The sequence below is a fragment of the Danio rerio genome, chromosome 4 (genome assembly GCF_052040795.2).
Source record: "Danio rerio strain M-AB ecotype USA chromosome 4, GRCz13ab, whole genome shotgun sequence".
In the NCBI taxonomy this organism is placed as follows: Eukaryota; Metazoa; Chordata; class Actinopteri; order Cypriniformes; family Danionidae; genus Danio; species Danio rerio.
Window position 1 is genome coordinate 13,061,792 of NC_141024.2, and position 20,638 is coordinate 13,082,429.

At 37.7% G+C, this 20,638-nt stretch overlaps 1 protein-coding gene across 21 annotated transcripts in view; it reads right to left on the reverse strand.

Moving 5' to 3' along the window:
* The window catches only part of arhgef39 (Rho guanine nucleotide exchange factor 39), a 247,881-nt gene that overhangs the window by 142,661 nt on the left and 84,582 nt on the right, over positions 1–20,638 (reverse strand). For 15 of the 21 annotated variants that reach the window (XM_088649793.1, XM_088649789.1, XM_088649788.1 and 12 more), the window contains one exon: positions 2,261–2,394. The gene's annotated coding sequence lies outside the window, so the exon portion shown is untranslated. The remainder of the gene's footprint in view (positions 1–2,260; positions 2,395–20,638) is intronic. The other 6 variants (XR_015942060.1, XR_015942058.1, XM_088649794.1 and 3 more) reach the window with 1 other exon arrangement.

A 20,638-nucleotide genomic window follows, 5' to 3' on the forward strand; every position in this document is an offset into this window, starting at 1 on the left:
ATTAAAATGTGTTATTAGAATTTATTTCTATAATTGTCAAAGTCACCAGCAATCTAGCCAATGCAGATCGCTGTAGAACTACAAATCTGCCAGCAAAAGAACTACAAGATTCAGTCATGCACCACTCACACACCTGGTCTAGGTCTAGATCCGTTCTGAATGCAAACACTCACAGCTGAAGCCGCTCATGAACTGATTAAACAGACTATGAAGAGAGCACTCACACACACATCAGTGCTGAGTCACTGTGTGTGACATTACAACGAGTTTTCCTTGCCTTGTCTAGCTGTGTTTTAGACCCTTGCTTTGTTTTGTTTGTTTATTTCTGTCTGCTGCCTGCCTTTTGACCACCTGTCTGTGTATTCGACTTTAAGGATTTGCCTACATACATTTGTTTGCTCCTAATTGTGACGGTTGCCTGCCTGACCATCTTTGTTAATAAAACCTGCATTCGGATCTGCACCCTGTTGTCAGCGTACCGTTCACATTACAATTATAAAGTTGGAAAATGTTACACAATTTTAATGAAATATTCCTTCAATCATTTGTTTAGTCATGTAATAACAAAGAAATAGTTTTTTTAACATAACTAAGAAATATAAAACATACAAAAGTTAATAAAAAAAATAACAATAATCTGTGTTGTTTCTTAGATTAGATTTACCAGATTGCCAAACAATTATCAATTAACTAGACAATTATTTTAAGCCTTCAGGTCAGGAACCTGAAGCTATCCTAAGCTATTGTCCATTAGTGTATTATTTGGCTCACACTTGTGTAGTTCTGTCATATATTATCTATATTATTCACTCTCTGCCATTAAACTCCATGAACCCAATAACCAGCAGACAATTTAACCTTAATATTATTCAAACTAGTTTTAAAGCAACAGAACAAATTCCTATTGTAAATACGCTAAAAGTCTCCTCAACGTGTTCATTAAATGGTGAAAAGTCTCCAATAAACAAAGAGCTTTTCCCCTTTACTCAAGGCACTGCATTAGAAACCCTGGCGTTAATGAACACCTTTAAGAAGTTGCATGTTGAACGTCTCATTATTTTGCACTTAAACTCACTGACCTTTCTTTTCTGAGGACACACACTTCCCGGATAATTCACACTCAACCTGTGTGTGTTCAATACAGGTTGCCAGTTTAAGCAACATTATTAACACCAGCTTGTTATCGGGTTTAGTTCTTATGTACTGTAAATCTGGGAGCTATAATTTATGCTAAAGGTCTTCATGAGGGATGTCTGGGGGTATTGATTTAATCTCAAAATACATAATTAATGTAAGTAATTGCAATAATGCAATTAACAAACGTTAAATTGTGCTTATTATATCAATTTATTATAGTTTTGGCATTAAAGGTCACCTATTATGCCCCTTTTTACATGATGTAACAACTCTATGATGTTCCTAGAGTGTGTATGTGAAGTTTCAGCTCGAAATACCACACAATAAAGCTTTATAACTATTTGAATTTGCCCCTTTTTAGGCTTGTGCCATTTTGTGGACTGTCGCTTTAAATTCGAATGAGTTGAAAGACGGTGGAGCTATAAATGTGTCAGTGTAGTGGGAGATTCAAAACTAATGGCGGATGGCTGCTTCTCACTTATAGGGCTGTTTACGCTAATGTAGAAGAGATTGTCACAAATGGGTGGGGCTTTTCACCTCCTTTGACATGTACATAGAGAAAATGTCAATCAAAGTGTTTCTACAGACTATTTTTATGAAGTGCTGTGTTGATTTAATTTCAAAACACATAATTAATTGCAATCATGCAATAAACTAATCATAAATTGTGCTTATTATGGCAATATATAACAGTTTTGGTATTAAAGGTGACGAATTATGTCCCTTTTTACAAGATGTAACATAACACTATGAGAAATACACATAAATGATTTTATACCTCTTTGAAACTGCCCCTTTTTAGGTTTGTTCTTGTTTTTAGGTTTTAGTGACTGTTTCTTTAAATTCAAATGAGTTTGTGCTCTTTTCAAAAGAGGGTGGAGCTATAAACGCCTATGAGTCAGCATAGTGGCAGTTTCAAAACTCTAATGGCAGATGGCTGCTTCTCACTCAGGGTTATTTATGCTAATTAGGGAGAGATCGTCACAAATGGGCGGGGCTTTCTCGTGGGAAATGTCAATCAAAGTGTTTCTACTGACTGTTTTTATGAAGTTTGTTTATAAAAAAAATAATTAATTAATGTTTAACATCTTTAAAGGAAAAGTTAATGAAAAAATTTACTTACCTTTGGGTCATCCAAGATGCCCAGTAGATGACTTTTTTTTATCCGTAGAACATTGAAACTGATTTTTTTTGCTGAGTCTCAGTCCTTGTTGATTTATAATTTAGCAGGTTAATGGCTGCCATCACGTCAAGAGTCTAAAAAAACACATACAGGCAAAACTAAATTAATACACCGAGGTCTTGTGAAGCGAAACAATCATTATGTAAAATAAACAGTACATTATTTACAACATAATTACCTATAATCAACATCCACAAAATGTATTTTTAGCACATTGCTGTCATGCAAACGTAATAACTGCACACGTCGAATTCTTCACGCTCGCAAATGCTCTCATTAAAAGCGACACAATTTAGAAACAATGTGAATCAGATATCCAGTGCAGTGTATCCAGTTTCACTAATTATAACAGGAACTAAATGACTGACAGTGCTATTAATTATAGCAGTCGATTTTGTGATGCATTAACAGCAACCAAAAAAAACCCCTGCAAACCAGCTTATTTTGGATGTGTAATCTACATGGAAACTACAGACATTTATTAAAGTAATGTTTCAACTGCTATTCTTTATGGTCAACAAGGCAGAATCAAATTATCGACTGATTTATTAATTAGAAGATAACATTTCTGATGCATAAACACCAGCAAAATTGTTTCTTTTAGAAGTAATATGTGACTATGAACATACACAAATGTTTAAAGAAGATTAAAGAAGAAAACACCCTGTATATATATATATATATATATATATATATATATATATATATATATATATATATATATATATATATATATATATATATATATAGGACCTCCAGTGAAATTTTAAGTGCTGTTTAACTGTTTAATGGAGAGATTTCTTTCATTTTTTAAAACACAATAGTTTTAATAGCTAACTTCTGTTACCTAATTTCTTAATTTTTGCTATGATAAAAGTACATATTATTTGCTAGTTATTTTGCTAGCTATTAGTGTTTAGCTTAAAGGGCCATGAAAAGCAGCATTTACAGCGGATATTTTAGTCCATAATATTGTAGTGATATTAACGTACTGTACACTTCATTTTGATGACGGTATGTCTTTAAAAACTGAAAAAGTACTGCTGACCACACAAACTAACTTTGCCATCTGAATAAATAAACAAAGACACTGATCAAGCTCTCGAGTAAAAATGTTCCTTAAAACATATTTTTGTCGCATGTTAGCAGACCACTGTAATCCACACATGAGTCCAGCTGCGCTCTCATAGCGGGGAATTGAAAACAAAACCTTCGTTGCAGCACATTTATAATCGCAACACTGTCTCCAAACAATTCTTCTTGTTTTAATTACAGTTGGCAACACAAAGTGGCATCATTCTGCCGTCTGAACATTATAACAGGTAAAAACTTTGAAGCTAACATGCATATTAATGAAGTTGCACTTCATACACAATAGAGCGCACTGATTGGCGGTCTGGTAAGACTTGGAAGTCTTTCTCATGAATTAATGTTGAAAGCTCAGAGATGTCACGTTGTACTGGCTGGTACAGACATCCAATCTACACGCCGGAATTTACACAAGGATTTAATCCCTGTGCGGTAGCTTCGAAAATTTATTTTAAAACGGGAAGAAAGAATTTGCTCAGAATAACGCAAAAGTAACCAATTTTCTGTTTTTTTTGTGAAATAAATGTGTCCTAACAGTGTTTTTAGAAACATATATGACTGTCAACATCTCAAAAAATGTGTTTTGGTGTTTCGGTGTCCTTTAAAGTACAACGTAAAGGCTTAATATGTAAATATACAGTTGAAGTCATAATTATTAGCCCGCCTGAACATTTTTTTCTTCAATTTCTGTTGAACGGAAATAAGTTTGTTCGGTAAACAATCAAAAAATGTTGCTAAAGGGGGCTAATAATATTGACCTTAATATGATTTTTATTAGTCAATATTAAACAACTTGTTGATCTAAAGTTGATATAAACATCCAGTAAACTTTATAAGTTTAAGCGGAAAAAATGCATTAAACAAAAACACATTAGGATAACTTAAGAAATGTATTTTGTACAGACAAGTGGGCTATTAAGTATGTTAAACCATTCTAATTTCACAGTATAATAGAAACCATTTGCTCCTCATCAACTCTAAAACAGACACACACACAAAAAAAGTCTCTCATCTGGGTTACCTCGCAGGTGGCCTGCAGTGCAGTTTTCTCAGTTTTCCTGCTGGTAAGTGTTTGAGGGTACATTCGAGGATGGGTGGGGGGCTTTATATACAATCACAAGTCCCTAATAGCTCAATCTGAGGCCAACCAGTACTTCTATTTTTAAAGGCAGTCGCGGCACTTTCATTAATGAGCACACGGCCACCTCTCGCCACGCCAGCCGTCTCCATTGTGAAGTCTGCCACTCCGCTTTCATTAAGCTCCCACACTCCGACGGAGACAATAGAGCAATTCCAAACCGCGCTCAAGGTAATCTTTATGGAAAGGCGGAAAACAATGGGGCGCCGAGGGGGAGTTCACATGGTAATAAGTGGACAAACCCAGAAGCGATTAACTCGGTTGTAATCCCATTGAGTTCAATCAAAGAGAGCATGCGGGGACTTTTTTCCACAAATCAAGAGAAGAGTGTCGAGCCAAAGGAAATGGACGACTTTGAGTGAGGCACCTGTAAAAGAAATCCTGGAAAAACGCCACTTTGGTTTCTTAGTTGGGAGGCTGGTGAACTTTCTGAAATTGGGATTTAATGCATCCTTTTTGGAGGCAAACAAAAAAAAAAAGTGTGGTGTATGGTGGCACAAAACGTTAGTAGTTGCATTTGTACACTGTTATCTGCAATTTTGTATCGATTTATACAGTTTTAGTAAATCTCTGTGCAACTTTAATGACTTAAAAGTGTCTATTTAGCTCCTCAAAACTCCAATAAATACACCGATTACTTTTTTCATTGCTAGATTAGTGAGCTTTCTAAACATTTGATCTAAAGGGACAGTTCACCTAGAAATGAAAGTTCTGTCATCATTTACTTCTCCTTTACTTGTTTTAAACCTTCTGTTAAACACCAGATGCGGATGAAGCGTCAAGCGTGAGTGATTTACATGTTAAGTCAAGACTTTAACTGAACTGTCAATCTGAACTTTAGAGGACATTTGCTCTCGTAGGGGCGTGATTATGATATATCGCCTGTTTTTGGTGTGTCCAGGGGAAACCATCTTTCCGACACCAGCTCATCAAACTGGGCTTGGTTCAGTCAGAAGCACCGCTGAAAGCCTCTATAATCCAGGTATAGTTTCTGGAGGAGTTGATAAACTTACTTGGGTGCCCCTCTGAAATGATCTAGTGGACACGGCGCCGAACGAATCTATGCTGTTTTTCAGAATTCCTAAAGCACATAAAGCACAGCTATTCTCTCAACAAAATCCATATTAGCCATTTAGCAATGAAGATAGAGTCACCGTGCAGACAGAAGCCCTGCTAATCATGCAAATCCGCATCTATTGTGAAGTAAATTTGACGTGCGAATGAAGCCAATTTGACGCGCGAATGAAGCAAAAAAAATTTTCGCACATCTATTTAATCACGAATATCTCATTTTATTTACGCGTGCCATGTCTGTTGTAAACACAGCATAATTTTTTTTCTACTATAAAAGTCGATAGTTATTTTTCAGCTTTTTTTTAAATAATAGATTTTTTTGTTCAACAAAAGAAGTTTAGAACCAGTCGAGGAAGAGTAAATAGTGAGTAAATTTAAATTTTTAGGTGAACTATCCCTTTTTATGCATCGAGGCAAACAAAAAAAGTGTGGTGTATGGTGACATAAAATGTAAATAGTTGCTTTGTACATGTGTTATATGCAATTTTTCATTGACATATACAGTTTTAGTTTTTGGTACATTGAATTGGTATATTGGTGAGCTTTCCAAATTTAAAGGGACAGCTTGCCAAAAAATGAAAATTCGGTCATCATTTGCTCATCCTTTACTTGTTTCAAACCATCTGTTAAGCAATGTTATTTTGTGAAAAATTTAGGAAATTTTTGTGAAACATTTTGTAAATACCTGCATCCATTGACTTCCCTAATGCTGTGTTCACACCAGACGCAAATGAAGCATCAAGAATGAGTGATTTACATGTTTAGTCAATGCACAAACACGAATAGACATCCTGTGGCGCAAGATTGAGGTGTTGTGAATGAGGCAGATGTATTGCAAGTTTTGCGCGAATCGCTGGAGTTGAAAAATCAGAACTTCAGCAGACATTCAGGCCATGTTAACCATGTTCGGCTCTCGTAGGGCTGTAATCATGACGTAGTGCCTATTGTTAGTGTCTCAAGGGGAAATCCTCTTGCAGACACCGACAACAGCTCATCAAACTGGGCTTGGTTCAGTCAGAAGCACAGTTAAAAGCCTTCATCAGTTTCTGGAGGGGTTGATGAATTCACAGAGTTGGGTGCACCTCTAAAAGGATCTAGTAGACTCAGACACAGCGCAGAACAAATATACACCGTTTTTCAGCATTCCTAAAGCACATAAAGTGCAGCTAATCTCTCAATAAATCCATGTTAGCCATTTAGTAACGAAGCTAGAGTCAACAGGAAGACAGAAGCCTTGCCCATGACTCAAATCCGCATCGCTTGGGAAGTGAATTTGACGCGCAAATGAATGAAATTTGATGCGCAAATGAAACAAGTAAACTCAAAATGTTCACTCTTCTATTTACTCCTGTAGTAAATAGGGTCTAGTCTAGTGCGTCTAGTGTGAACACTGCACGATATTTGTTTTGTTCTAGAAGTCAGTGTTTACAGGCTTTCAGCTTTCTTCAAAATAATAGATTTTTTGTTCAACAGAAGAAAGAAAGGAAGGTTTGGAACCAGTTGAGGGAGAGTAAATAGTGAGTAAATTTACATTTTGGGGTGAACTATCCCTTTTATGCACCGTTTGTAGAGGCAAACAAAAATGAAGTCACATAAGTGAGATATATAGTGAAACTAAACTCAAGTAGTTTCACATTTCCATGTGTTATCTATAATTTCTGATTGGTATATGCAATTTCAGCCAAACATTGTTCATCTTTAATGTCTCTAAACATCTCTATATAACTCCTTACAACTCTGTAGGCCAGGGGTCTCAAATTCAATTTACCTGGGGGCCGCAGGAGGCAAAGTCTGGGTGAGGCTGGGCCGCATAAGGGATTTCACAAAAAAAGGTCCTCAAATGTCATTATTAACAGTTTTAATTATTTCTTCTGAACATGAAGTGTCCTGAACATTAATAGAACATTGAGTGAAGATTATGAACAGTTCTTCTGAACATGGCATCTTTTGCCTACTCCTTGCTGCCAGAGACTTGACATCGCTTCTTCTCACAAATCTGAACCACATTTGGCTTTAGAGCGGAAGCAGTTGAGACCCTCAGTATGGCTTGAAGATGATCATCATTAAGTCTAGACCTGTACTTTGACTTATTGAAGTCCTAGGGAAAAAAGTGGGGGAACTCACTCAAAACCTCCATTCCCTCACCTAAAAAAAAGGCGTATATATGAATAAATAAAACACCCCCACCCCACTCCAGTCACATCAGTCTGTACCAGTCTGTATCTACCTATAATATCAATATATATAAGATGCAGGGCAGGCACGTGCACACATAGGGCTCAACCTGTGCAGAGCACATGCCCTTTTTAGTCTTGCATAGAAAGTGCCCTTCCAAAATGATCAAAAGTGCCCCCGCGACGCGACACACCCTCGGTCCCGCCCTTCAGTACGCGTGCGACAACACAGCTGATCAGAACGCGCGCGACAACGCGCATTGAGTGACAAGCGCGCTGTGTACGGATAGAATCAGCGGAGCAGGGAGCGCTCTCTCTCCCCGCTCCGCTGATTCTGTCAGAGTATACAGCGGTCGGCGCGGGCCACAAAATATTGCACTGAGGGCCGCAAATGGCCCGCGGGCCGCAAGTTTGAGACCCCATGCTGTAGGCCAATGGTCTCAAACTCAATTCCTGGAGAGCCACAGCTCTGCACAGTTTAGCTCCAACCACCTCCAACTTACACCTGCTTAATAGTGTCTAGCAGTCATGAACACCTTGATTAGGGTTGGAGCAAAACTGTTCAGAGCTGCGGCCCTCAAGGAATCCAGTTTGAGACCTATGCTCTAGGCCAGCGTCCAGAACAAACTAGTGAATCCTGGAAATAAAACACTTTGCTTTCTTGGTTTGTAGATTGGTGGAAGTCTGAACTTTCTGAAATTATTCACTGTAGGCATTATGCATGATCTTAGAATCGATGCAATACTGAGTTTCGATTGCTTTGGTAACATTAGCGGATCTATTGTAAATTGATACAGTTGTATTATAGAACACCATTTCTTCTCTCTCTCTCCATCTCCACAGGACATGGGGAATTTTACTCCTGTAATAGATTTGGTGTTTACTGAAATCATGTGATATTTGAATATGTGACCAGTCTCTCTGTCACATAAAACATTCCCATAAGAGGGAAGATCAATTCCTCATCATCACAATAGCAATTCATCGAGACCCCGAGCTATTGATCTGTGGGAGTGTCCGCAGACCATTGGAGACCATTGGAGACATGGACTTAATGAGAAATCATAGAGCACTGCAACATTTGTTTTGTTTTTGACACAAGGGAAAGTATGACCCTCGGATCGATGAGGGACAAAGATGATTGATTGAGGAATCCGATTTTTGTCATAACTTACACAGCACTTTTCCAGTTTACCGTAACTGATACACGCTGAATATTGCAATCTTTATGTACTTAATATCCGACGGCCTTAGCTTGTCCTCCTCTATTTATTTTCCCACACGAGATGAATTTGGGAAAATAAACGAGCCCCTGCACTTCAATATTTTTTACTTTAATATGTTGGCTGACGCTTGCCTAAGGTGGTAAACGCTACTGACAACAAATCTGTCACATCACTGGAAGAGAGTCAGAACTGGTCCTCTTGTGAGCAGAACTAATTTCTGGAGCCTTACAACTTTTGAGGCAAATACATTTTATTAGGATTTTAAAAAGAAGTGCTATTAAAGAGACATTTCGCTAAATAAAATGTAACTTCTGGCATTATTTAATCACCCTTGTGTCTTTGAAAACCTCTTTTTTTGTTATGTTACTACATGAAAGTCAAAAGCACCAGAAACTTTCATAACTCCAACAAATGTTGTGCAAATGTCCCCTCCAGATATCATTTTTGGCCTCTATTGTACATCAAATGTGACAATACAAACTGTACTGTACATTAACATGACAATAGTGCAACAGAAATGGGGAAAACTATGCATTTTGAAAAGTTTTTTGGGATGTCACATAGACACAAAAAGTATGTATTATGGGGATGTCACCTTGCAAAGAAAGATTACACATTTGCACATACAGGTATGTGGTCTTGTATTAATCTATCGTTGTTTGGTGGTCAACCACAAAAAACGTTAAAATCTGTTTCAGGCCCGTAGCCAGCCTTTTCTCAAAAAGTAGACCTACTTGCAGTTTTTCACCTCATTTTCTATTTAATTATGAGATTTAAGTACTATATTTCAGTGACATTTTACAGTTAGCACTATTTTTAGCTGGATTAGCTTGCGGGATTGTCATCATAACCACGCTTTTTGATGTACCAAAAACATTTCCTAAAGAAATAAAAAAGTTATATGAAAAAATTTACAAAAAAAAAAAACAAAAGTTTATTACATTATATATCATTAGAAAAAAATATTAATCTGTTAAAGTTTTAAATTAAAAACTGTAGCCTATTGTCATTTATTTGGCAGATAACAAACTGACCTGCACATTCAACTTTCTTCAGTCAGAATTTGGTTATTTGAATACAATATAATTAAAACATAATAATAAAATAAATAATAATAATCATGTTTTTCTAGCCTCTTTTGTAAAACAAACAAACAAAAAAAAAAAAAAAACAAGTACATTTGAAAATTGATGGGTACCAACAATAGCCAAAATAGTAAGAATAAGCTTCAAGATTTAGTGTAAAAGTTAACTGTAAAAGGTTTTCTTTATTTAAAAACAGTACAGTAGAGAAAGATGACTTCTCTTACAACAGATCGAACAGTATGTTTTCTTGCACAGCTGGAGTTTTGGAAAATATTTGTTAGCAAAACTGATTATCTAAAGTTACACAGAAGCAACTGCCAACAGAGGATTCCGCTTGGTTTTAATTGCTTTTTATTTTTACTATTTATGATGGCATAGCAGTCAAAATAGCTCATGTATGGGACAAACTCTGGGCCTTTGTCAGTGACAGGTGGGTCTTTGAAACCACCTGAACCACCCCTGGCCATGGGCCTGTGGTTAAAAATGCTTTCAGGTCATCGAAATGTCACTGACATGTAAATAAATGCATACAAAAGCCCCTATCAAACATCCTATCGAAAGTCGTGATGTTTGGTCACATGATGTGCAAGAACTTATAAAGTCTGATGGAAATTGAGGTAATAAGAATTTAAGTATAAGTATTTTAAGTATTTAAAATACTTGAGTATTACTTAATTTAAAATAAGTATTTTTTGCGCTCCAACTGAACAAACATGTCACTATGTTTGATGTGATTAATAGTGTTAATTTTGTCTATAAAATTACTTGACAAGTGGAAACTTCATAGGTTTAGATATGTAACTGAATGTGCATGCGTTAATCTAATAAATGAACGGCAAAATGCAGCCGATTATAGCTATAAATATTATTGGTTAGTTTTTATCTTTTTGACTAGTTATTAGTTTTGTCTTTTTTCGTCAACAATAATTCGCTTTTCATTAGGTGAGTGGAATCATTAGATTAGTTTTCATTCACACTTACTAGCACAAAGCACATGTTAAGTTTCTGTTTGTGGCAAGCAATAGGCAATGAACATTGTACCACCCTCATTCATTCATTCATTCATTCATTTTTCTTCAGCTTAGAGACTTATTTATCAGGGGTTTCCACAGCAGAATGAACCACACTGTAAAAAATAAATCCATAAAATTTACGGTAAAAAAACGGCAGCTGTGGTTGCCAGTACTTTACCGTTAAAAACACGGAACCAACCGTAAAAGTAATTTTTCATTTTTACGGTAAATTACCGTATTTTAATAATTTATCGAGGTAATATGTCTTTATTTTGAATGATCAACATCTACACATCTTTTGTTACACAGTTAGACACGTTAGCACACCCACATGCAGGTGGTGATGAGGAAGTTACATAATGAGCCAATGCTCATCACAATCAACTTTACCCACAAGCAGAAAAGAGTATCAGCACATAGAAGGTGCTCACTGCTCTGTATCATTAACATAGCTACTAAACACCAGTATGGTAACACGCATAAAATTAAAGTCATGAAATAAACATTGTTTATCAACATTAGATGTAACATAAATCTCTAATGTACATAACTGATGGGGAAACAACTAAAAAGATCCATATTAATGTCAACCAAATGCATAAAAAGTCATGTGCCATGCAGGGAATTCTGGGAAAGTCAATTTACGTTTTTTCACCGTATATATTAAGAAAACATACCGTTAACCAGGTTACGGATTTGTACTGTAGCATGTTTACAGTTTTTTACCGTTGAAATCACGGCCATTTTTTACAGTGTAGTATATTTATTACGGCTTATGTTTTAGGCAGTGAATGCCAGTGAATGTCCAGTAACATTCCAGTACTGGGAAACACCCATCCACTCTTGCATTCACACACCCACTCATACACTACTGCCAATTTGGCTTATTCAATTCACCTGTACTGCATGTGTTTGGGCTGTGGGGGAAACCAGAGCACCCAGAGGAAACCAATGCAAACATAGGGAGAACATGCAAACTCTACACAGAAATGCCAACTTAACAAGTCAGAACTCAAACCAGTGACCTTCCAGCTGTTAAGTGACAGTGCTAACCACCGAGCCACTGTGCCAAAATTTACCATCCTTATTTTCATAAATAAAAAATGAACACTGCGAACTATGTTCCATTTTCTCTACACTTTCGTCAAAAGATATTTCATCAAAACATCTCCTTTTGTGTTTGTCTGGTAAAAAAAAAAACAAGTGAAAAAGTGAAAAAATAATTGCAGTTTTGGGTCAAAAAAAAAAAAACCTTAAGATCAGTGTTATTGCAAAAGAGCAACTTTCATTTGTTCACAGACAATAGTGCTAATTAAGGTTACGCCCTGTACCACAAGGTTATAAAAGCACTAGAGGAGGCAGAGATCGAGGGAAGACAGTATTGATAGGATTGGAAACACGATCACCCACAAATCTGTCCCAGCATTCAGAAAGCTAGAGAGAGGCAGACATTAAAAGAGAGACAGAGACAGGTACAGATCAAGAGTCTCCTTGCCGCTTTCTATCCCTCTGCTCTGTTCTAATCAGCATACAAGCGACAGGCGTCCTGTGTTACAGCAGCTTGGCTGCCATTCCAGAGGCTATTGATGAGACTTCAGGACAGTGGGAGGGGGGTGACCCAGCCCAACACTTTCTCATCTAGTGCTGGAGTCAGGCCGTCTGTCCGCCGCCCATCCAAAATGAGACACCCTGAATTTAATCTGAAACGGAGAGGGGGTGGCAGGCAGGACTTGGTGTATCATATCAACTCCTCTGATAGTGCCTTCCCTGCTTTCAGTGAGGGACTGGAAAGTGGCACCACTTTTTAAGCCAGACTGATCAATGGCGCTTATGTATTGGGTCGAGCGGCATAGAGCAGATGTATGGTTCCACTTGTCTGCTCGCAATTAAAGGGGGAAATAGATTGCCAAAGCATTGCACGGTAAGACGAACCCGTACGGGTCCCTGGTCCCACTGGAGCCATTTGTTTTCAAAGTTTGAGTGCGAAAAAGCAGCCTCCCTCTGAGGTGAACGTGAAGACATGCACTCAAGCTATTAACGTTATTAATTCAGCGTTGGGTACAAAATTGTGATTTAAAGCATTGTTTTTAGAGGGGCTCAAAACAGTCTAACCCTAATATATTCTATCTAAGGGGTTTTTCACAAGTGTGGTATATAGAGGCTCATAGTTTAAGCCGTTTTATTTCTCCATGGTAGTGTGTAATTTCTGATTGATATACACAATTGGAGAAAAGCTTCTTGCATCTTGAATGACTCTAAACATAATGTAATGTGTATTTATTTATTTATTTATTATTTTATTTAGTATTATTTTATAGATATTTTTATCTTTATGTAATTCCTCAATCCTGTGGGTCAGGATCCAGAATAAATTATTAATGGTCACAATGACTTATTTAGGCATGTGTGCTTGATTAGGGTTAGCACTAAACTCTACATGACTCTCAGGTCATTTAGGACCAGACCTTAAAGGGGGGGGGGGGTAATCATGTCATAAACCCTTCAGGTAACGTGCATACACCCCATGCAGTGAAGGGGCATGGCTAGAGGCGCTGTAATGTTAGAGCAGAGAAAATTAAAATGCTGTCCAAATGCTGCTATTTTCGCAGATGTTCTGTTTCTGTATTCCAAAGGACACGACACAAAGAGATAAGTGCTTACAGTTTAATTTTAATTTTGTTCCAGAGAAATATAAAAAAGCTAGCATTTGAGAAAGGTCATTTACAGTTACACTGACTGACACAGGAGGCAAAGCGTTCGTTAGTAGAGGCGTAATGCTGCCATTATGTTAGCTGACCAATCAGAGCCTCTTGAGGGCAGGTTTTCGGAGGAACTAGGAAATATGACAGTCGTTTTCATGTTAGCTGAGTAGCTGTACATAACTGAAGTAAAAAAAGTGATTTTTTTTACAAATGAAGCATGAGCACACATTGCTTTGCACACCATAAACACAACCAAGCCTTAAAATATACTCTGGCCCACCCCTTTAAAAGGATAGATCACTTAAAAATAAATATTCTGCCCATCATTTACTCACCCTTCCCTTGTTCAAAACCTATTTGTGTTTCTTTCTTGTTGAAAATGGCTGATGACAAACATTGATTTCTGTAGGATAAGTTCTGTTTGGATAAGTAAGTTGGTGGGTAAGTATCCTATTTTGTGTTTATCAGAAGACAAGAACTCATAAAAGTTTAAAACCACATAAGGAAAAGTAAATCATGAAGTACTTTTCATTTTTGGGGGGAATTATCCCTTTTTTCTCCCCCTTTTTTGCTCACATTTACTTCAGTTTTCCTTTAGAACTACATGTACAGTATGTTCAAAAGCATTTTACTGAGGAGGACCACACTTTGGATTGGAACATTTGTTTATGGATTGGACTGACAAGCTAACAAGCTAGGCAAAATGTATTTTTTTAGACCAATCCCTGAAGGATACCATTTTGATTTAGTGGTATTATTATGCTTGCCTTTATTCAAAGGTGTCACTTGGCTTGAAAAGTTTGTAAACCACACTACATGGTTAACTTCTTACAAAAAGACAAACTCGCTCTTGTTACTAGACCTGAAGGTAACACTTTATTTTGATGGTCCATTTGAGTATTAGTAGACTGTCTGCTTAATATCTGTTGATAATGCTCCTTTAACAGACATTTAACTGACTATAAAACTTTGCAAATACATGTCAAGCCTATAGCCCTAAAGCCAACCAAACAGTATACTTATAATCTAAAGAAAATTAGTTTGCATGTAGATGCCATGTAACTTCAATTCAACAACAGACCATTAAAATAAAGTGTGACCAACCTGTATAGCCAGACTACTGTTCTAATATCGAGCCACAATTACCAGTGTTTGTTTTGACAGAGACGGCATGCGGGTTGATGGCCATCCTATTTACACACCCTTAGGCCACGTCTTGGGTAATTAGAGGTCACACAAGAGAGGGGTTAACAGACCTCACTTGGCGTGGAGGAGCGCACTACTGCACCTCTCTTTTGATGTCTCTGCACTTGGCCCTCCCCTCTATCCACCTGAATGTCAACCAATTGGGACGGCACAAGGGCTTGACATTATGTCTGCGGGTTATCATTATGTGTATTTTTTTGCGCTCCAACTGATCGATCGGCTCCCATCCGCAGTGGTGCTTCTGGGGGGAACTGTCATCGCTAGTTAGGGATTGACCAGTGGGGATCATTAAGAGAGAGCCCAGGCTTGGGGGAGGCTTTGTTGGGAGGTGGAGGGGATGAGGGAGGGGAGCTTTCTGAAGAAGCCAAGCCTTTCTCTTTTAGCCTCCTGGACTTGCTTGACCTTTCACTTAGGGAGCAGCTGGAGCCGAGAGATATTTAATTGAATGGAGTCTTCAGATGTATTTTGGAGAGAGCAATGCAAGTGAGAGAGAGCGTTGGAGATAGTGCCAGCTCAAGATGAGCAAGTCCAGCCAGGGGAGGGCAAGAAAGAGAGAGAGAGAGAGAGAAAAAGACAGAACTGCAGAAGGAGTTTGCTTGACCTTCAAAGCCTAATTGATAGGCTTTTCATAGACCTTGTTTGAGATGTGCGTGGTCCCTGTTGTTCGGCAGCCCCTTACAACTCTTGGAGAAGTACAAAGTCAACTGCAGGTAGGGAGCCCCTAGTGGCCCGGCACAATCAATAGCGAGCAGGCAGCGCTAACGAGGGCTACAGTCACTCTCGGGCTCTCACAGACGGCATTATCGGGCAGAGGCAAGCTTAATTCCACAGCCGGTGCTCATTAACACAGCCAAATGCGGCGAGATTAAGGAGCCGTTTGTGGACGAGCAGATGCAGGGATTCGGCTGTGAAAGACCTGGAAGTGGTGTCGAACCGGACCTCAAAGACGTAGCAAACAACTCAACTTTGTCGTAATCTACTCGGGAGCCTCTAACTTTCCCTAACATATTCAGCACACCAGTTCCCTGGCATCTGCATTACGCTGAGGCTAGCGGATGTGAATGACAATTCAATTTTTGCGAAATCCCTCCAAGCAGCTTGGTAAAAGACTGGGGCTTAAGGTCTGCCTGAAGCCCCTGGAAGTGACAGGGGAGGCATAAGAGGTGGAAGCCTGGTCCTCATTGTCTTTGAGAGCAATTTAATTAGGCTTAGTTTCCCCTCTGTGGGCCAGGGAAGCGAAAGAGAGCAAGAGAGCAAGGGCGAGCGCAAGCGAAACAGAGACCGAGGAGGTTCCTATAGGCTCTTGTGAAGGCTGCAGCCTTGGACACACAGAAAGGATTTCATAGGGATCATGTACGGAGATCAACAGATAAGCAGCTAATTTTGTGTACTTAGGGGAGCAAACGATTGAGCGCAGCCCCCTCCGGAATTCCACCAGCAGAGAGGATGAAAGGCAAAAGCCGAGCCGAGATCTTAGGCTGTTTCGGCCATTAATGCTGATTTCGAAAATTAAAGATTTATACCACTTGATAGAGCTCACTAACGGCACATACCGGATGGAAAAGGAGGAAGAGAGGAGCTCTCATTAAAAGCTATCTTGAAAAGTATTTCAATGAAAGGCATACAGTAATAAAGATCTAGTTCGGGCTAATTGGATAGGTTAGGGTTGATATTCTTCATCTCCTGCATAGGCTTCCACCTGTTTGACAATTAAACTTCAGAGATACAAGTCAAAATAAATCACCACATTTCATCATATTTGATTTGAAAGCTGCAGTGGATGAGTTATTTTAGTCTGTTCATTAAGCAGCTATGAAATGGCTGAAGAGAAGTTGGAATATAGTGCACAAGTCACCTTTATAGAGTGTTTTTGTAGGGGTTTGAAGCTGAAATCATGTGAAAATTCAAACCTACTGTACCTCTTTAATGACTTTTCCCCCAACAAATGTCAACCAGCTGTGTTAACGGCAAGAATTAGTCACCCACAGTTGATTAAAAATGCTGACTTTTCTTAATCCAGCCATCAATAAATTAGATAATTCAGATAAATTCTAAGTTTACAGTCCAGTTACATTTGGAAATGCTTCCAAATAGTAAATCTCAAACCAACTACAACTCTAACAGTTGTAAACCAACTACAAACTAAGACTCTTTAAAACCAAAGATCTAAAAAGAGCTTGTATTTTTGCTACACTTGATATTTAAACTGTTTTTTATTCAACCAAACTGAAATTTTCACATTAGCAATTTTAAAAAGATTCACAGTCTAGGCTCATTTTTAGTTGTGGGAATAATAGACTGAGATGACTCCATCAGTAAAAGTAGAGCCAGCTTTCTCAAAAACTCCAGTTAGAAACATCTCATTTTGAGATCTACTTTGACCATTTTATGTTTCATGTAAAACTTTTATCACACGCATGTGGGTAAGCTCCTAAAAGTGACGTTCTAATGCCTTAAAAGCAAATAAAAAAGAAAATACGACTAAATAACCCATGAAGATGAGCGTCTGGCAACCAAACCCCTCATTTATATATTCATTCTGTTCTTGTGCTTCTTATCAAAATGGGACACGGTTTACGCTGGGACCCCATCCCTCTAGACTTAACAGATCTATGACAAACATGAATCAGCATGTTCTTATTAATTCCATCCTTGATGTTTAGCATATGCTGCCAATCAAAATCCCCTCTAAACCCAATTCAAAGTTTCCCTTTTGTGGCGTGTTTTCTTACTCGGTACAAATCTGAAGTTGGAGTATGATAAGTTTCCTCTAATGTCATTTTTTTGGTAAACTTTTAATGAGACAGTGTCTATCTATATATTTGAATAATAATAAATGTATAATGTACAACTAAAATACCATTCAGTGTAAAATTATATACCAAATGTCTTGGCAGGCATATTTAAAACTCAAATCATCTGATGATATATTAAAAGAATCTAATTAAAGATGACAGTGCAAATGAAAGCAATAATTAATTGTCATTTTAAATATTTATTCTTTGCCACTGTGCTTCAAATCACTAGATTTCATTAATAAAATGGCATTTTCTTTGAAATATTTAAATAAGTGCAGTTCACAATAAGTATGTTTGTTTCAGTTTTACATAATTAGCTGAATTATGATGGAACATATAAACATTTGGTAACACTTTTGTTTAAATACCATATCCTATTATTAACTTCTTGCTTATTACCTGCCTATTATTAAGATATTGGCTGTTTATTAATGCTTATAATGTTTGATCTTGTCCTAAGTACATAATTCTGCTAAATACCTAAACCCAACTACTACTTTTCTAGCTTACTAATAGTTTATTGGGCTAAATGTTTAAGTTAATTGTTTATTGATGGATTACCTTAGCTTAAAATAAAGTGTGACCTAACACTTTTTTTTTTTTACAAAAGCTTTTTGAACCAAAGTATATCTTTGCATTTGTTTTGTGTGTTAATTTAATATCACTTTTGTAAATTTGAATTCATGTGGACAACCGAATAAATCATCTCGTCTTTCATGTGATAATGAAGTGTTGTGATCACCAGCAATCTAACGAAGCACGCAAAAATCCGCCATCATATGGACTACATATCCTGTCATACACCGCTCACACACACCTGTTCCGGGTTTCAATTGATTACACATTCACACAGCTGGGAGCTGATTACAAGGACTATTTATACAGCACACACAAACTACGCATCAGTGCTGAGTCTTGTTACACTGTTAGCATTACGACGTGCCTTGCCATGTTTGACTCTCGCTTTGTTTGTTTGTTCGTTCATTTACGTTGCTTGCTGCTGGGACTGACTATTCACCTGTTTATGACTACACCTTTTGGTTGATCTGCATTTACCCGTTTGCCCTCGTGTTGACTGTTGTCTACCTGACAAACCTTGAATAAACTACACTTGGATCCGCAAGTCGGTTCTCAGTGTCGACTTCATTACATAAAGATTAGACGAATGACTGCTGAAATTTCAGCTTTGCCATCTTACATTTAAGTAATAGTAATAGTTCACGTTATCGCTGTCTTTTATCTTGATTTTTAAGCCTTCATGATGTTTAAAAACAATTAATTGATAACAAAACTTTATTTAAAAATGAAATGTACAAACTTTCACTGTTCTGACTTGACTAGTAGGACTTAATGGAAAGTGTGCTGAGGAAACCATGACTCTCTTCTCTGCAAGAAGCCAATGCTCAATGTTTAATCAAAGCCAGGATCTGGCATGTTGTTGGTGTTTTTTTTTTTTGTTTGTTTGTTTTTTTCACAGAGCCCCACCTTCATTCTGAACACGGTTGTGCTTCAGAAAGATCAAAACGTCCAGATAATATGATCTGTTGCCAAGATTGATAATGAGCATCTAAATGAGTTTGGCCCATTAAACGTACCTCTGGATAATGAATAAATAATTCACCTAACAACCCTGATGTGGTCCCTAATTGGGTTTTGAAAAAGAAGTACAGTTTATTTTTTCTCAGATAATCTCCAAGCAGCCCTCAATTAGCGCGATCTATAACATGCATTTTACAGTAGATCAATCCCAGATGTTGTCACAACATTGTGAAGCATAGCTCAAAAATAGTTGCTTATGAAATGAACTTACAGTACGCTTTTCTTCAATAATTACAGGCTTTATTGGGCACAGACGTGCACATCTCGGTTAATTAAGTCATGCGATGAAACCTCTAAACTTCCAGAGCCTTTAAGCGATGAGAGCGAGCAAAAAGAGAGCGAGAGTTCAGAGCAAAAGAACCAAAGGGAACCAAGAGGAAGGCTTTGCTAAACAAAGCAAACGGAGCGAGGCTTTATTGCGAGCTAATCGTGGGAGTCGTTTTAGAGTTGTGTAATTCATTTCAATTGCTTCGTGACATTTGGCGAACCACTGCCTTAATCACCCTACCTTGACTCTTTGTCCAATAATTATTCAATTATAAAAGCTAATTGACAACTGACATTGTCTTTTATTGGTTGATTTATTGGGTAATTGCACTGCGGCTCTGAAATGCCCTTCACCGGGGGACCATGAATAGTTTTGGAAGCCAAACTCTTGTCAAGCTAGAGAACAAAAAAGCGAAAAACCAAGAGGATCCTTCAACTGTCAAACAGAAGCTCTCCTGATGTGTTTATGTCCTTGTTTGTAATTATGGCGCATCAAAAAAAGTATCTTTTGTCTGTGACGTTAATTACAACATCTGCAGTGAATTAAAAAAAGCCGAAAACGCGTCCAAATGTAGAGCCCTTGTGTTTAAACCCTAGCCGGTGCATGTCAAAGGTCTGTTTGGTGTTGTCCCCGAGTGGACCACTTAAGCGTTCCCTTGTCCTTTGCCTACAAATGAAGCTTTTCGCTCCCCACAGCGGGTGAGAGACACTCGCGTGTGCTCTTCCCACACACATATCTCATCTTTCATTTCCTTTGATGACTAGTGGGAGAAGTTTCCCTCTGCAAAAGTACTCTTGAAAATAATAAATCATGAGAGTTTCTTCCTGCACTAATTGACATTTGACAACATCATTTGCATAATGATTCAAAACACCCTCGAGGGAGATGCTTAAAAGGAGGGAAACATTATGGATTTGCTAATTAGCTATCGTCAATTCTTTTTTTT